Genomic DNA, 18,545 nt, shown 5'->3' on the forward strand with positions numbered 1-18,545 from the left:
AACTGACAGGCCAGCCAAACCTAGTTTTAGTTGGGATTTTTTTGCCACATCCAATAAATATTTTACCACCTGAAGGAACTCCTAGATAGTTTATGGAACATTGAACTAACTTCCGTAATCGATTAGGCAATAACTGATAATCAAATAACAAAAAATAAGTTGCTTACCTCTTCTGGAGCCTGTTCTTATAGTCAACAGGGACGGTGTGATCTGTCCTGGCAGGTAGTCAGTCCATTACTGTGTGAGCCAACACATCGCTAAGAGAGAGAAACAATAATACACACATCACTCATACTTAAAGGGATCTGTGATTAGCTCAATATGTGGCCTAAACATTTTGTAATTTTCCTTTTAACAAAAAAGTTATTTGTGAAATGTAAAAATCCAATTACTTCAAAAACATATATCCTTATTATATTTTTCACAAGCCTGTCCATTGCCTCCCTGTGCAATTCTGCTCAAAAACGATTCTTGCTTCACAGAGTCTGGGTTTTCTCAGACTCTCCCCGGGCCAATCAACGAACAGCAGGACGAGTTGTGGTCAATTTTATAATTGTAGTCCTCATGTAGTTTTTGCAATGGCAGAAGGACATGAACAAAACCATTCACTCTGTTTTGGCCACACTTCCAAATATTGAATTAATATTAACATCCGCCGCGTTGGGATCAGCACTCATCTGTTTATAGTGGAGGATGGTTGTTTACAGCACAGGCAATTTCCGGTAAGCTTCTTAGAGTTGAACATTCGTCACAGACAAATGTTAGAGATTGAGTAAAATTTTGAACTTCAGTCTCCTCCTGCAGGAAGCAATTGTTGCTTAACAGCCGAGAGCCCAGACCCTCTGGACAAAGCAAAGTGTAACACAAGGGACTGTTTTTTTACCAGGCTGATGTTTCACCTGTAGAGGTCTCCATTTTATCACCTGAGCAATGCATGAGGCCGCTTGACGAGGGCAGCCTACTAAACATCTGGATTATGGCACAATGCCTCAACGTTTTATGTGCCACTATACACAAGATATCTGTTCAAACAAACAAACTTTTACTATATTATACAGAGCTAACACCATTAGCAGGAGCTAACACCATTAGCAGAAATCAAAACAAATTGGAAAATAACAAACGGATTTTTAAAGTGACAATAAAGCATCTTTAAGTCTTTGTAACACACCGCTCTAATATAGTTGAGGCAGCATTTCATCTCGATGCAAACTGTAAACAACTTGAGTTAGAAACTGGTGCTATCAGCTCCAGCGTACCCTCTCCTTCTGGATTGGCATTTTAAAGGAGCAGTTGCACAAACACCAGCGTTTTCATCCAACTCTCTCCTCTTCATCTGTTGGATCTTCCTCAGTTTCTTTTTCCACTCATCATTCCTGTACTGCCTGCTGTTTCAACGCTCCTGTTCATATTGACAGGGCTGAACTTTACTCACTGAACAAAACCTGCTGCTCTGGACGGACAGAGCGAGCGCCTTTGCAACTCACAGATGTCGTCTATCCTGGATAAATTGCAACCTGGTAACTTCCATATGACAATATTTTATTTCAATTTATAAAAATGAAACAGCCTACAGTATTTTTGCTGTAGTGTTTTTACATTTGAATGGAATTGTTTTTAAACAAAGTCTTTTGTTACAACTAATTGTGGACCCTGTAAGGGTTCCTGTCTTAAACTAGAACTACAGGATTCTTAGCACCAGTTTCCACCTCTATGAACATCGAGACGGAAACAGAAAAACTGGGAACTCATCATCAAATCCTTTCTGATTCAGAGAAAATAATCATGTTTGGTAGAAAGAAGATTATCAAAATGTTAGGCCCAATGTTTAAAACAACACAATTTCCATTGTGTTTGCCTAATTTAAGTCTGTAGGTATGAGAAGAATGAGTTTCAACATTAGCAAAATATCATATAAGCTGTATTTTTTTACATTTTGTGTGTTTTGTTGAAAGATTTCATCAACAGGTAGGAAGGATAATGATAATAGAATGCCACAATCTTACCTCTGTCTGTTAAAACTACATTTTCTTGCTGTCAGCATATGACTTCATCCAATAATTACTTTTATACTACTTATTTTATATTGGAAAGAAATCATTTAATATTCTATTTTTAAAAGCAAAGACTCAGTTTTCCGATTAAAGCAACCCTAAATTAAGACGAGCATTAAAACTGATATGAGGACAAGTCACACCTAGAATGATTAATTTCAACGTGGATGTATACAGGTAATTGTACGGAAGAGGATTAGGGCCACCAAAAAAATTAAAAAATAAAGTCAGAATTCTGACTTTAATCTCAGAATTCTTTTTTTTTTTTTCGGTGGCCCTAATCCTCTTCCGTATAATTGAAACAGTTTGTGTTCTGTGAAATCTTTTCTCCACTAAAATTAGATTGTTTTCCCCCATAATTAGGATTAAAATATCTTTTTTTTCCATGTCTTGTTATATCATTACATCCCTACTTGCAAAAGAAGTCATGAACACAAGAAGTCTTTAATTTAAAACTGTTTTATTTATTTTTTATTTTTTATTTTTTTAACTAACATGGCCATTAAAGACTTGTGCTTGAAGGTATGCTTGGATAAAAATGCTCTCTGCTCTCTGAGGGTGGATCAAACATTGACTGAAATAGTTCTTTGCAGTGTTTTCATGAGGAACTGGTGTTTTATCGTTAATATTTAACAGTGCTTGCTGGTGCCTTGTTTAAATGTGCTGTGCTAGAGTTTATACAATTTTATTAAAAATGAATCAAGTTGTCACCAGGTTCTAGGTTATTACAGTCCAATATAACAAAAACATACTACTAGCTACTATTAAAGTCTTAGCTAATGTGCACATGTAGTGTGTCAAAACCCCCAAGACCTCCTTGAAGAACTGACCAGATCTTGATAATTAAATCAAGAATGTTTGAACTGATCATCTGCAACTGCAAGCACCTCTGTAAAAGCCAGAGTTTGGCCTGTCTTCAGGTCTGGAACCTGCTCCTGTTGGCACCCAGCCATGGCAGAAAGACATTAGCAAAACCTTCAAAAAGCAAATGATGGTGCCCATCAAACTTTAGAGGGTTATAAAATCATTTGGAAACAATTCTGAGTCATTCTGCAGTCAGAAGGATGACTCAGGAAGCAACTTTTCAAGAATAACTGCCAGTCCTCTCAGGATTGTAAAACTCACCATCCTTACGTCTGGGCTCAGAATGAGGGGAGCTCAGAGAAACGGCAGAAAACCTTTTAGAAGCCTGTCAGTGCAATCAGGAAATGGATGAACCACACAGCAGCCTTAATTCTTTGGAAACAAACAAAGAAAGAATCTACTACAATAAAAAAGAAAAACAGAGCAATGCTGTGGCCAGTAAATTTGAACAATTTGGCAAGAATTAAAACAACAAAAATCAGTAGGAAGGCATAAACTAGTGTTAAGGCACAAGTCCATTTAAATGAATTTGGAAGTGGTTGAAAAGTTTATTTTTCTCACAATTTAGTTCAAAAAGTAAAACTCATTATAGAGAATTAATGCACATATATTTTGAGTTTCTCCCAGTTAATTTTGTGGTTTACAGCTAACCGAAATCCCCAAATTCTGTTTAGCAGGCAATTTGAGAACTATATGAATACAATAAGAATAAGCATATTAACACATAAATGTTCTGTACATGCAGAACCGCAAACATGGTGAAAACTGCTGGTTTGATGGTTGTCCAGCAGACAGCCAGTTCACAAAGGAGGAGAAGCCACGAAACGTCACAGTAGAGAGGCGGGCTGGTGGCACAGCTCTCTATCCAGGCACATCAGAGGAAGGTAAAGATTGACAGGCAGCAGGGATAAAAGCAGCTTACAGGCCATCATGTTGAAAAACACATTCAAAAGTGAGCGGGAGCATTACAAAGCAGGGACTGCAGCTGGAGACCAACCACACACACGTATCCAGAATGCACACTACAACTGCAACATTTATTGTTTCAAGCCACGGCTGAACCAGAGAAGAAAAAAGATCTGAGCTACTGCTCAGTAATTCAGTATGGAGAACCAAAGGAGACTAAGTTTAACTAATAAATACACAATGTTGCATGAAATAAACAATTGTTTATATAAGTGCGTAAATAATTTATTTAATAGAAATTAATTTACACATACATATTACTTATAGACGATAATGCACATAATTAATTCTATTATTTCGTGGGTCTTGTTCCTGCAGAGGGACCGTGTAATGATTTTATCTGTCAAACTCACTTATCAAAGCTGAGGATCAGAGCTGTGGGCGGAGCTTACACTGATCTGTTGAAGTCCTTTAGTTTACCTGGTTCTCTGATGATCATGGTGGCCATTATAGTGGAGGATTATTAGGCTCTGTCCTGTGAGCTCATTGGGCAGATTTTACAGTTAGACGAACTAAAGCAGGAGATTGTCATAAAGACTATATGGAGGACTGACAGTAACACTAGTGGAGTTGAGCTGTTATCAGAGTCAAACTTATGTCCACTATGGTTACCTGCTTCAAGGAGGCACCTTCATTTGTTCAGCAAAGAGTCCAAATCTTAAAGTTAATAATAAAAAAACATGAAAGTTATATAATGAAAAAACAGCAAATCTTTAAATTTCTGAAAGCCTAAAAATACAATACAATAAATAATAATGGGTATGCAGTTATTATTGGAATGTCATAAAAAACATCCCCTACCAATCATTTGTAAGATAATAAATTCATAAATTTGTGAAGTGTCTTGAGATACTTCAGTAAAGTGTGTATTAGAAATAAATTCTTTCATAAAAAGACAAAAAAAAAATTCCAAATTTGTATCCTTATCTATTACACACATGAAACATATCCTTATTTATTATACTTTCTATATGCAGCTACACAAAACATGTAGCTACATATAGTTTCCCTTTAGCCTATTTTGCAATCTATTTTGCATGCATCATTTATTTACCATTTGCATTAGGTCAATAATAGGCTAAATAATCTAGAATGTTGTCAATAGGGAAATGAGAGCCACAGTGTCAACAGTATTCCAGTAATCATTGTTGTAGCTCTGACTAAGAACAAACCCTGTACAGCAGTGGTCCCCAACCACCAATTGGTACCGGGCCGCGCAAGAAATAATGAACTACTTCCGGATCTTCTATTTTGAAAATCCTAAACCGGACTTTACCGGTTACATCTTGGACACATTTCAGGAAGCCCACCTTTTTGCATTATAAATCCTTTTTTTTTTTTTTACTGGTCTCTCATTTCATATTGTGAAAAACTGAATTTTACCTTTTCATCAGCTGTAAGCCACAATCATCAATGCTAACAGAAATGAACATTTATCATCACTACATGTCTACATATCAGTTTCATTGAATTATTGAGCTATATCAACTTTTCAATGTTATTTTGCATGATTGAGCTGCACCTGCATTTGGTTATACTCATGTTCTCGGTTCCTCCGGTCAGCTGAACAGAAACTGCTGCAGGTACAAAGTCTAGAAGGAATCTCAGAGGGAACAGGGCCGTCTGACTGCTGCCCCTCAGCTGGGGAAGAAACTATACCTGCACTTTAGAAAGGCTCCTTCACTGCCTGCTTTTAAGACTCACCATAAAACACATTTTTTATTCTTCGGCTTCCAACATCAGCAACACTTTGTTTATCCTTGCTTCTTTTAATTGGTTGCATTGTATCTAGTCTTTGACGGTTCTCATGTCATAATTGTATGGTTTTTTTATGTTTGAAGTTTGCAATTATGTGCAACATTTTGTTTCTGCCGTGATTGTTTTAAAGCGTTTTATAAAGTAGCTGTGGAGTGGTGGAGTACAGAAGTGTGTTGGAGAAAGCCTTATATATCCAGTTAAAAACAAAGTAAACATATTAAATTATCAGGCTCGGTGGTGGAGGAATAGTGATCTGGGCTTGTTTGGCAGTCACATTGCCAAACAAGTAAATTCAGCAGCAGCATTTCAAGAGTCAGATCATCTGATAGTTCAGAGTTTTTTGACCAGAAATAAGCTTTGCAAAACAACAACGATCGAAACACTGAGAACACTGCAGCTACTCAACAACAAAAAGACTAAAAGTAAGGAGATCAGGGATTTTAGGATGTATGTCACAGTTTAATCTGACTGCAGAACCACCAGAGGTCTGAACAAAAATGGTTCTACGATGAACTGAATTGTGAAGAAATAACTGGTCCAAATTTGCTCTGCAACATTTGATAGAAGAGACAACGCCTTGCAGAAGGAAGTTCAACTGAAAGCAGTACAGTTTGTTTACTTGTTGCTCCAAATTGAGGTGTTTAATGTCATGGAATTTGAGTCACATAATTTGAAAACTTGTGAAGAAACATATGGTTTATTTTGATATTATGTCAAACCTGAAAAACTAACAGGCTTTGCATTGTTTTCCCAGTGAGTGTGTTTGTCCTTGACTCCCAGCATGCAGTAGGCTGCCTCGCTGCATTTAAATAGTAAGGCCAAACCCTAAGAATTATATTAGGAGACCCAAGAATTCCCAAAGTACCAAACACTTTTGTGTGACTGCAGAAAGAAACTCAAGGCGGTCAGCATCGCTGACTATTGAAATCAATTTAAAAATAGCACAAGCAGAAACTCGGGACCAGCAGAGGCATTTGTTTGGCCCTTCGGAGAAAATGTTCTCATTTTAAGTCATAGCAGAATGTGGAGCGCAGCTTTGGGATAATCATTTTTAATGCAACATTAAGACTGTTACACATGCAGAGTTTGACTCCGTTATCCTTACAGAAAACTAAGGATGTATGAAGATGAATGGGAAAGATAAAAAAGACTCTGCTGCCTAATAGTTCATCCCTGAAGAACCTGTGTAGCAAATTACTCTTAAAAACTTGATAAAAACAAGACTGGTGCACATTCGCAGTTTACACAGAAAGGTTTCATGCATCACAGAAATGTGTGTGTGTGGGTGGGGGCGAGTGGGGGGGTGTATGAGCGGTCTGCAACTACTGTCTTAGCATATTGTGTTTCATTATTTTATATAGCTCATTACATGCAACTGCTTCCCCCAATTGCAGTACTAAAAAAAAAGATCATTTTGAGAAACTTTTGCAATCACTTTAAATGAGCATCTGTGCCAAAACTGCGAGTGATTTGGGCTGGCAGCCTTCCTGAAAGCATAACTGGAAAAAAAAAAGTGGAGAGAAAAAAAATGAAAACTGTTTTATGAGCAGCTTTCCTCACTCTGCTGGAGCACATTGTGCTCCGTTTTCCCATGACTGAAGCAGCAGGGACCAGAGCTTATCATAAAGGCATAAACGATTTCCACTTAAATATACCAGTTTACACTTCGCTCCACACTGGAACTGGAACGCCAAGTAGAGAGAGACGCGTCTAAGAAATGGCTATCTTTACACTTTGTAAGCAAAGCATGAATTATGAAAAACAGAAGCACGATTCGCCTGCAGCGGTTAATTAGAAATGGGTGAACAGGAAAAAAAACACAAGACCAGAGCACTTTGTGGTGGGTCAACTTGGTAATTATTTGTGCTCTGGTGTGAAGAGTCTGAGGACAGGATCAGGAACAAAACAACCTCTACCAGACAAAATGTGCTTCTGTATTGCCTACACCACGTCCCTGCGTTGGTGAGTGTGTGTTTGGCCCGTATTCCAGAAAATCATCATGGTTAAACTAACCTATAAACATTTTGCTAAGCTTGGCTGAACATTGTACCAGGCTATGAATTTCCAAAGTCAGAATAAACCACTTTTGACAACCTGCTTTAAATTCCTGAGTGATGGGAATTTGATTCCCGGATCAGAGTGTATGGAGGAGCCACATCAAGCATTAGGGTGAAAAAACAACTGACTAATAACTGAACCTTTACTGTGTGTTAATGGATGTGCGTGTTTTTATTTGAATAAAAACTGATATTCTCAGGGAAATCGACTGTGGATCATTCAGAGCTCTGGATTGTCCTATGGTTCAGAAAATAGGTTTATGTTTTTAAAGCTAAAAATTAAACGTGAACAATGTTTGCTTTAGCACTTGAAGTGTCTCGCCAAAGCATTCATGCTACATGAACGTTTTCACAGAGTTAATGTGACAAACCAGAACTAGAGAAACACAGAATTATGATATGGATGGAAAACAATAAACGGTTTTCAGTTTTTTTAACAACAAAAAATAGCTCTTGCTCTCTCAAACTGGATGAAAAGCATCTGTGAACATATATTTTCAAGTCTTCTCACATATTGTCAAATAAATGAGTGAGAGTCAGAACTTTGACTGGGCCATTTCAGTATCTGGATAATATTGAATATATGGATGTATTTAAACCATTCCATCATAGCTTTAGTTGTCAGCCTATTCTTGTTAGTCTATTGTTGGTCTATTGTTGATTCTAACTAGTTTTCTTCCACTATGAGAACCTGTATGTAACACTATCCAGGTTTCAAACCTTGTTCAGAAAAAGTCATCTTCTACCACCTTGATGCTGTTTAATGTTCTCTAACAAACCTCTGAGGCCTTCACAGAACAGCTGGACTCATACTGAGATTAAAATGCACACATATGGATACTGTTCACTAATCGGATCACTTCTAGAGGCAGCTGATTGACCTGGATTTGATTTGGGGGTATTACAGTAAAGGGAGCAAAATATATGGCCTGCTTAACCTGTCAGAAATTTTGGTAAAAAGAATAAAATAAAATAAATCTGAATTTATCTTCCAATTTCTATACGTAATTGTGATTTTATTTATCCATAAAAACAAATAGACAGTTAATGTAATGAGACAAAATGATCAAATGTTTAAAGGGTGTGAATACTTTTGGACACGGGGCATGGTGTTCCTTCAGGGCCCCTTCAAATTAAACACAGATCTACACTGGACTGAACAATAAAAAATATATTTTTGCTTTTAGTTTGGAGTCATGCAAACATTAAAGATAAGTTTGAGACACTTTGCATAATGTCACTAGAAAACTCAGGGGGGGAAACATTTATCTGCTTATTTTCAATTAATATCCCACCTGTGATTAACATTATGTTTGACATTTAAAACCTTCCCTGAATAAGATATTACTCTGTATATAGGAAATGACACCCAGGTTTAGTGTAGGGTATAATGCCTAAATGTAACTGGGACCTTAAATATCTGGTTTATATGTTTGAAACTATGGACTAATGTACATATGGTACACATTTCTCATTTCCAGGAACATTAAAATGTTTTGTCTTTCAAGCTGGGCTCTTGAATCCCCAAATGGGTTTAGCAAGAAAAAAAAACACAGTGCATCTGTACTTCACAAAGTTACCATGTGTTAAGACTGGATAAACATACCCTCCTAGTGGATCTCTGTGGGATCTGCTTTATTCTCTGTGGAACTGCTTCCACGTTCACATTTTGTGAATTTACAAGCAGCTAACAATAAATAGAGCAAGCATCTCTCTACTCTTTTATGCTCTTGTACACATGGAGCTCCGCATCCTGTCCTGACTGACGCTCTGTTCTCCAACCCAGCTTTCCCAGGGGAGGGGGTGGCAGCCAGGCAGGGGGCCGAGGGCTTTCAGGTCTCAGGTTAGGTGTCTGAGTCAGAATCTGCAAAGGACGCCAGATAGGTTGGCCAGATGTACCCAGACTCATATAAAGTGCTGCGATGAAGGCTTTATTAGAAAGAGGCCATTCTTAACAACTCCTGACAGGCAATATAGAAACACTGGGCCCAGTAAAGTTTAAGATGCAGGAACAGAGCCAAATGTCTGCATAAGATCAGCCCTCCAAATACATTTAATATCTTCTTTGAACTTCAGAATGGGTTCCAAAGTCTGCAGACAGAACTGAGACATTAATAACAACCAGCCGCATGGCTGACATGTCACCGCTATATTCTCACATACAGTTAACCAGGACTTGAAGGGCTGTTCCTTTTTATCATGACTGACTTTACAAATTAGAGGCCAAAATAGAAGCAGGAGTGTTTTTTTTCTCTGTTTTCACGTGATGAACAAAGGGCTGAGACATGCATAAAGTCAAGTGAAACTGCAGACAGGTACACCACTACAACATTATTGCTCCCTTTGGAGTTAGGCCTCTGTTTGGGAAAAGCCTTTATTGGTTTTTCCTAAACTGCAACTTATGAAAACAAGATTTTAATTTTAGCTAACATCAAACTATCAGGTGCACTGCACATAGGTGCATCACAGTAAATTACAAGATCGTTGAAACGCTGCTTTATTTCAGTAAAAAAGTGAAAATTCAATTATATAGATTCATTAGTCACATAGTATTAAATGTGGATGATTATTGACTACTGTTAATTAAAATCCAGAGATAAAACATACACGTCCATCTGCAGCACCTTTCTCCCATGCTCTCGGCAGTGGCTCATACTTTTGACATCACTAGCAATACCTTAGGCTGTCTTAAAGAGACAGCACACAATTACGACTGTTGCAACAATCATGCAGCAACCAAGCTCATTTAAGAGTTTAAGGGAGATCTGCAAGTTGTGGACTGCAGATGGAGTCAGACCTTCGAGAGTCGCCACACAGACATGTACGCATGTCTGTGTGGCGACTCAGAGATGCTTAACTGTCTGTGTCACATTAACTGTGTTAAGACAACCCTCAACCAGAAACAATAATAAAAGTTTAAGCTAAAGAGAGAAAGGAGTTGACTGTTGCTCAATTCTCTGTGGAAATCACAAAATACTACATTCCTTCTTTTTTTTGATCCTGGGCTCTTTCTCCTGTTTTCCTCTAGTTCACTAAAGGACACCATGAAACTGGCTAGCAAAGATCAGGGGTTTGATTCTGCTGTATTTACAGCTGAGCTTATGGATATAAAATGAGTTGTACTATGAAACTGTTGCTCTTGAGTAAATGTTCAAGCATTTTCATACTTAGTGTTGCAAGACCAGACTCTATAGATCCTGATGTATGTCACATAGTTAATATGTTCAGGTTTAACTATGTATCAATCAATAAAATGTAAAATAAAGACATTCTGTACAGATGGTGCTATGTACTCTCAAATACCAAAAATCTTTATTCAATATTTTTTGTCCCACAACTAATTGTAAAAGCACAAGAAATATGAAGGCTGCTGTGACACACATTTTAACTGCTTACCTTGTGTAATTGAGAATTTTTTTTGACACCACTTGGTCTCCATAACAAAAATCAATTTGGCTGGCCAATGTGGTGCTAATTTACATTTTGCAAGTTCTTCTAGATAACACATAACACAGTTTAAAACGGAGTCATTTATGTACAAAGAAGTTTTACCTTCTGAGTTAAACTTGTCCTAAAATTAACCAATTCTTATTAACTTATTAATTCATTTCTATGCATAAAAATATGTAGCTCATGATGTTATGCATCAGCATATCTCTCAGGTTCAAATACATTCTGTGATAAACTGCCTTCGGTGTTCGGTGAGCTATCTCTCATCCTCTTTGTTCACATAAACCATATTTAAGCTGTTTCCATTAGCATGTTTTGCTGCTGTATTCATAATCAAAATGAGTCTGAAACTTTAACCAAAAAGTAGGTTTTTATGACATTGTATCTTTTATTGTGTCAATGCTCCATGCATTCAGTTTAACACACTTCTCATTATGGTAATCATGTCATGACAAATCAACATTTAAGTAAATTTAGAAGATATGTGTTTTTGTATCAGCTATTAATCTGCATCTTCATTCCTCAGCGTCTCCTTATTGTACCCAACTGGACTTACACTAACAGGAACAACTGAGGGCATAGAAATGACATTGTGTTGTTAATGGGATGATTTAGATAATTTGGTGTAAACTTCTGTAAAGCCATCAGTAATATTTCTCTCACTTACAACAGTGATACTTTCAAACTGTGTTTGAAGAAAGGTGAAGAAATTTTAATAGTAGTGGAAGGCTAACAGCTAGCTGGTTTAAGCTATATAAAGCAAAGCAAACTGTATTTTTTTTATTTCAGTACCCTAGTAGAGGATGTTATCGAAATGTACACAGTATTTTAGTAGAGGTAGTTAGAATGGTCACTATTTTCTCAGCTGAGTTACATCTGTGTTACATTAAAGTTTTACTATTTCAGGCTTCTGTCTGAGTAACTCTGTCTGATCGGCCTCCATTTTATCAGTCCACTCTCAGCTTAACAAGAGTAGAGAAAACTTTTGGACTTGGTGAAAGGCTTTGAGATGTGGAGCTGCACTGGAGATCCTACATTTCTGTGGTGTTCTATATGTTAGAGTTTTTTGGTAGTTTTCCCTGAAAAGATAAGCAGATATGGACAACGGATGGATAATAGTGTTTCATAACACATATATAAAAAAGTTCAGATCTTTTGTACTAAAATCAACTAAAGAACCAACTAAACATTTCTACCTCCAATAAAGTTTTTACTGCCAGATACATTTTTTCAGCTGACTGTTTCTAAGTTTTGTAGGACTTTTAATTTATCTCAAAGTAGAAAAATAGATAAAGAAAAATAATATCAGAAATCTGTAGTTGAAATAAATGACACAACTTCTCACCTTTTCACTATCGAACCTGCTAAATATTTTTTAGGTTCCATTATGCCGGTGCAGATGACATAACTCCATTTTCATCATTTCAAAGTAATGCCGTTGACTGTGGTTGATAGTAAAGGGTCAGATAAATTAGGAACAGGCCTGTTGCCCCAATAACTTACATTGGAGAAACAACATTTGTTTTTCTGGAAGTGAGTGGGAGGAGTTGAGGTGGAGGTGAACAACTTGAATGTAATATACAAATAAAATGAGCTGGGATCTGGTTCCTTTTCCCTTGGTCATTATATAGCCATTTAGGCTGACTTCGGCCCCTTTCTTCTTGCCCTGAGGGCCTCTCCATCTCTGGGCTAGTAGCTAATTAGCATGAGGATGCTTGGCTAATGTGCAGACAGCTCTCTCTGATCCCATTCACTCAGTGCCTAGGAAGATGCATGGAGAGATGAAATTAGAGTGATTAATTAGGCTTTGACGCTCCGCCAAAGGTTCTCCATTTAGAGCTGTCACATCGATATAAAAGGCACCTCCTCAGCCACATGTCAGGGTGACCTAAAGAAAAATGACACAGGGCTATTACCAACAATTAAGACCAATTAGTGGGACAAAATGCATTTAACTAACATGTTGACTAATCTATATTAAAGTTTTGCAGTAGGGAAAAGATTATCTGAATAAAGCCCTGAAACAAAGGCTAAATATGTAAACTTCATGAATGACTCACGTATCTATTCTGGAATTTAGACAAGCAGCCAATGAACACAAAATAACTGTTTAGTTAAAAACCAGCTAGATTTTAAGATTTCTCCCCACTCTTCACTAGATTTAGATCTAATATCCAAATCTTACACACTAGATTTAGTGTCTAAAGCTAAAGCCTAAGTGGATAGGCTTTAGCTTTAGACACTGCAGAGAGCCACAAGTAAAGGCTTTGTATTTTATTTAGTGGATCAAAATTTATACTTTAATTATATTGTGAAAAATATTGCTAGTCTTCTATGCATAATGCTGAGTCTACAGCTGGACAGTGTCCTAGGTAGATTTGCTCTTGATCAAGGAGAAGGAAAATGGCCCACTTGGACCAAATGTCCTCCACCTCCCCTGGAGCCTGTTCAAAGCTCTGCCTCAGGGGGGAGCTGCAGCTCAATCTCACAGACACTCAACCCAACTCATCATCTCTTCACCAGAGTATCTAAGACATGCGTCCACAGATCAGATGAAACAACTAAGTTGATCTTTGAACAATGGCCTAAGTGTTCTTAGGCACATATTGGCACTCTTATGCTTGAACATGATGATTGTTATGGACAGTTAATGATGAGCACAGAAGTCCAATGATAAAACACCATTTTGTTCTTCCCAACCACATTTGTCCAGGTCTCACTGATGTTGTCCATGTGAGTGCGAAGCTCTCCAGCAAATCAGGGGAGCCCCCATGAGGAGCGCTCTCTGCTCCCTCCAAGGACTTCAAAAAGAGTGGATAGTCTGAAGTGATGTTAGGTGCATAAGCACAAACAAGTCAAAACCCATCCCCCCACACGTAGGTGGAGGGAGGCTACCCTCTTGTTAAGTGAGGTGAGCCCCAAAGAACGGGTACCAAGAATGGGGGCAATAAATATGCCCAATCCTGCTTGATGCCTTTCAATAAGGCAACTCCAGAGTAAAAGAGTGTCCAGGCCTTCTTGAGGAGACTGGTTCTAGAGCCAGAGCGAGTGAGAAGCCTTTCAACCTCACACACCAATTCAGGGTCCTTCTCCACCCTAGAGGTGACATTCCACGTCAGCCAAGGATCAGGCTACAAAGTCTCTGCCTTCAATCAACCAATTAGTCAATAAAGACTTATAAAATGATGCGTTACACGATTTCCACAATGATTGGTTTTAAGAATTAAATTGATTCTCAAAATTTGGCATGATCCAGTGAATTGACCTTATGTTGTTTAATGTGGAATATATCAGTATCAAGCAGCTCGTCATTATTAGTCAATCATTATTATTCTTACCAGTTTGAATTTAAGATGTTGAAAAAGTCACTGATTATAAATTACATAATTCAGGGCCAGATAATTTTTTGTTTGTTTATATCTAAACAAACAAAAAAGTGTTTTTAAAGTTGCTCCCATTATCTTCATTTAATATAAATGAGCCTGTAAAAGGAAGGTCTCACAGATCTGCAGTTGATGGACAGCAAGGAGAGCTCATTTAAACCAATCCAGCCATTACCATGTCTGCTAGGAAGGACTGCCTTGAACACGCACAGAAGAAACACTGCTTCATTATCCTCCTTCCCCAGTGACAAATCCTCCCTGAATGGAGGCGAATGTAAAAGTTTCCCTGGGACACGCTGGGCTCCTGCTCTATTTAGATATATACTGAAGTGCTGTCAGGGCAACGTGTGGCAGGTTTGGGGATCTGTGCTTAGCTTGGCAGCGCATTGAGCCATGTGGGGAGCTGCCGGGTTCTCCCTGCGGGTACCGGTGTGAGCGCGGCACAGGCAGCTGTCAGCAGAGAGGTGGCATTTCCTGGTCTGACGCTGACAGAGGCTGTCTGCAGGCAGCAGGAGCACAGCCAGACTGACACCCTGTTTATTCACAAATGACATGCAGTCCGGGGATGGGTGTCGCTGGCATTTTGATTCACCTAGCAGTCTGAAGACTTCTATGAAACGCAGTGTGATGAAGTCTTTGTAGAGAAAACATAAGCAGAATAAATGAGGAGTTCCAGTGTGTGTGGGTCCTATCAGTCGCACAAACGGCTATGCAGTGAGGAGCATGACACTAACATACATGCACAGACACGCACACGCATGCACACCCCAACACACAAACAGTGGAGTCAGAGAGAGAGAGCACATTTTGTCATGTAATTCTAGCAACACACACATTTCATGTGAGTTCTCTCCCAGATTTTCTATTCTCACCCCTCCAAAATAGTAATGACATAGTACCAGAATTTTCTTTATAGAAGCCAAAACTATTATAAAATCACAAAATCATAGAAATGAAATGTCCACTTGCTGATATGATCTCTCTAACAGCTGTCAGTGTCAAAGAACGTTATCAGAGCAGCCAATAAGAGGTGGACATTTTTAGCTTTCAGGAGACACAGTTAGAACAACAGTTGATTTTCACATACAGATATACTTCATCTATTCATGAGCAGAAAACGGTTTAAATGTAAACTTGAGTTCAATAGTCAGGCAACTCATTTGAAAATTAAAAACAAAACCTCGACAAGAGAGTTGTACAATATCTAAGAAAATAACCAGAAATTGACATATTATGAAAGTGCATTGATTCAATTTGGTTCTGCTGAATGGTGACAACAGTCTTTGTTCTTATTGTGCTTTTTGTTTGCCATATTGAAATTATGTTTACTTAAACTTGAGATCTGTAAATGTACGGAGTGTATGTCCTACCAGACTTCCTCAGGCTCTCCTCCTTTCTGGTCTCCACTCCACCACCAGCGCCTGATCACAACCAACGGCCTGTTAATGCATCATAAGCTCTTCTACAGGCTGAATATCTAAGAAAAATTCTAACTGGCAAAATGATTTCCAGCCATGTGTTTTCTCAAGTTCCTAAAAGAATCGTGTTAGACCGCATGGAAACATTTTTAGAAGCATCGTTTTGTATTAGTCCACACATGATAAATAATTCTTCATCTGAAATTCTCTTTGAGCCTTTTGGCAAATTTTTCAAATAAGTAATTTTGTCTCCTGATTTTTAAATGCATTCCTACTATTCATTTACTTTTTATTAAAAAAAACTCTTCTCTTACATTCTTTTAGATATACAGGTTGTGCTGTAGAAGGCAGTAATGCTGAACTGCTCCGCATTTAATTAGAAATCACTTCTAATATTTTCTCTCCTTTATTATCTTACCAAATGGAAAGAACAGATCAGATCAAAAAAGTCCGATGTATTTTTGGCTCAGGTCAAAGTTACTAACTGTACTGCTGTACTGAGTACTGAGAGATTTAAGATAATTCAACTTGATATGAAAATTAAAACCTATTTCAGCCTAGAATATGTCTCGATGCTAAACATTAATTTGTTTTCCTTTGTATCAGAAATTTGAGGTCAGGTTTTAGATATCCTTAATTAACATTTCAGCTCTATTATATTTCTAACCAGCATGTTGTAAAACTCACAGCTTTACTTCCTCCTCCATTTGCTTGATAATAAACTTTAAAAATGCTTTAAGCTTTTCTGAAATAATATAAAATATTACATATGAGTGCAGGTAAATCTTCATGCAGTAAAATATTTGCAGACTGAGTTTTAGTATGTACAGTGTGTTAACTTCTGATGTGTAAGTGTGATATTTTTTTTTATAAAAGTGTAGCGTAAGGTTTCATTATATTTTATGCATGGTACCTCATGCTAAAAAGCTTACATCTCTCCCAGTAGATTTATTTATTTCTTGTCTCTTGATAACTTTTGCCTTTTAAAACCGATTTTATTTACTCACCTTTTGTATAAACCTTTACACTCTCTACCTTCACAACTGGATTACTTCAAAACTACAGACTGTGGAAGTATTACTTTATTTTCTGACCCACAAGCTAAACCAGTAGAACATACCTCTGTTCTCCTCCAAGGACTTTGACAAACTTCTCCAGAAAACTGAAGTGATAGAAAAGAAGATTTAACTTGAAGTAAATGTGGAGGTAAATTCTGGATATGGAAATTAGACATTTTGATAATGAAGAAAAGAAAAATAATGAAGAAACCTACCAGCATAACAACAAACAGTCACCCCTTGAAATCTCTTGGAGTGAAGAAAAATAAATAAATTCCATCCTTCAAATCTAGGAAGCTGTTTAACAGGATAAAGTCTGCACTTATGTCAAACAGTCTGGACAGCACAGTGGAGAAATGTGTCTTTGACCCAGACACCAGAGAGAAACCTGCAGCAGCTGCAGCCAAACATCAGCATCAAACTGAAATCACAGGAATTCCAATGAAAACCAGGTTTGCTGCACTTCAATGAATCCAGTTAAATCTCCACTTTTAAAACCAACAAGAGCTATGACACAAGATCTAAACAGATTCCTTCTAAATTCAGGAACCAGAAAACATGCCAAAGGTCCTGTTTGTTGGTGATGTATTCTGTCTCCTGACTCCCCAGATACTCCACTGGATTTCAGCAATAATGTCACCAACCTTGTCAAGATCGGAATCCAATCAACACTACGCCAAGCACATCTACTTTGTCACCAAGCTCCTGGCACTGAAACAGTTACATCTACTAAATGCTGCCAAGCTCCCACCCCAACCTCCAATTATTGTCCTGTCTGAGTGATGTGTAGAGGGAAGAGGCATTAGTAATGTAATATGATCTCCGACTGCAGGAAAATACTGTAAGATCCCTGTGTAAGTAGGTAACAGGAACTTAATAGCAAGTTAGATAACACACAAGAGTCAACCCTTAAACCTAAAAACTATTCCTTATCAAGAGCAACAGACCTCAGTGAATATGTCCCTTACATTGGCTTTATTAAACATTATATCATTGTCCAGAAAATCATCTTTAATGATTTATTTTCTTACTGAGTTTAGTCTTGATGGTGTGGTGTGAACAGAAATATGGCTGGATGGAAACAGTAAGATGCCTGTACTGATCAAGTCAATTCCTCCCAATTACACGTTTCTTAGAGAGAGCAGAGAGCATAAGAGAGGGAGACGGGATGCTATCTTATTTTATGATTCACTAAACTTTAGAACGACACAATTACAGCAACTCAACCCCCAAAAAACTATCAATTAAGCTCCTCCTCCTTTTGTCTTGTTTCCCCCGAGCTTTAAAAACAGCTGAAAAATAAATATTTGGACAAATCACCACTGCAGGATTACAAGCCATTCTTCAACCTTCCTTTCATCAGGAAAGCTACCTCACTGGTGATCACAGATATGCAATCAGACTCACAAAATTAAACAACAGCAGCAAATAATTGATCTGTATTTCTCTATTTCCACTTTTGCTGAAACTATTCTGAATAAAAACAATGCCTTCAAATTTGATAATTCAATAGAAGCAAACCAGCAAAGGGTTAATC

The sequence above is a fragment of the Xiphophorus maculatus genome, chromosome 11 (genome assembly GCF_002775205.1).
Source record: "Xiphophorus maculatus strain JP 163 A chromosome 11, X_maculatus-5.0-male, whole genome shotgun sequence".
Taxonomy (NCBI): domain Eukaryota; kingdom Metazoa; phylum Chordata; class Actinopteri; order Cyprinodontiformes; family Poeciliidae; genus Xiphophorus; species Xiphophorus maculatus.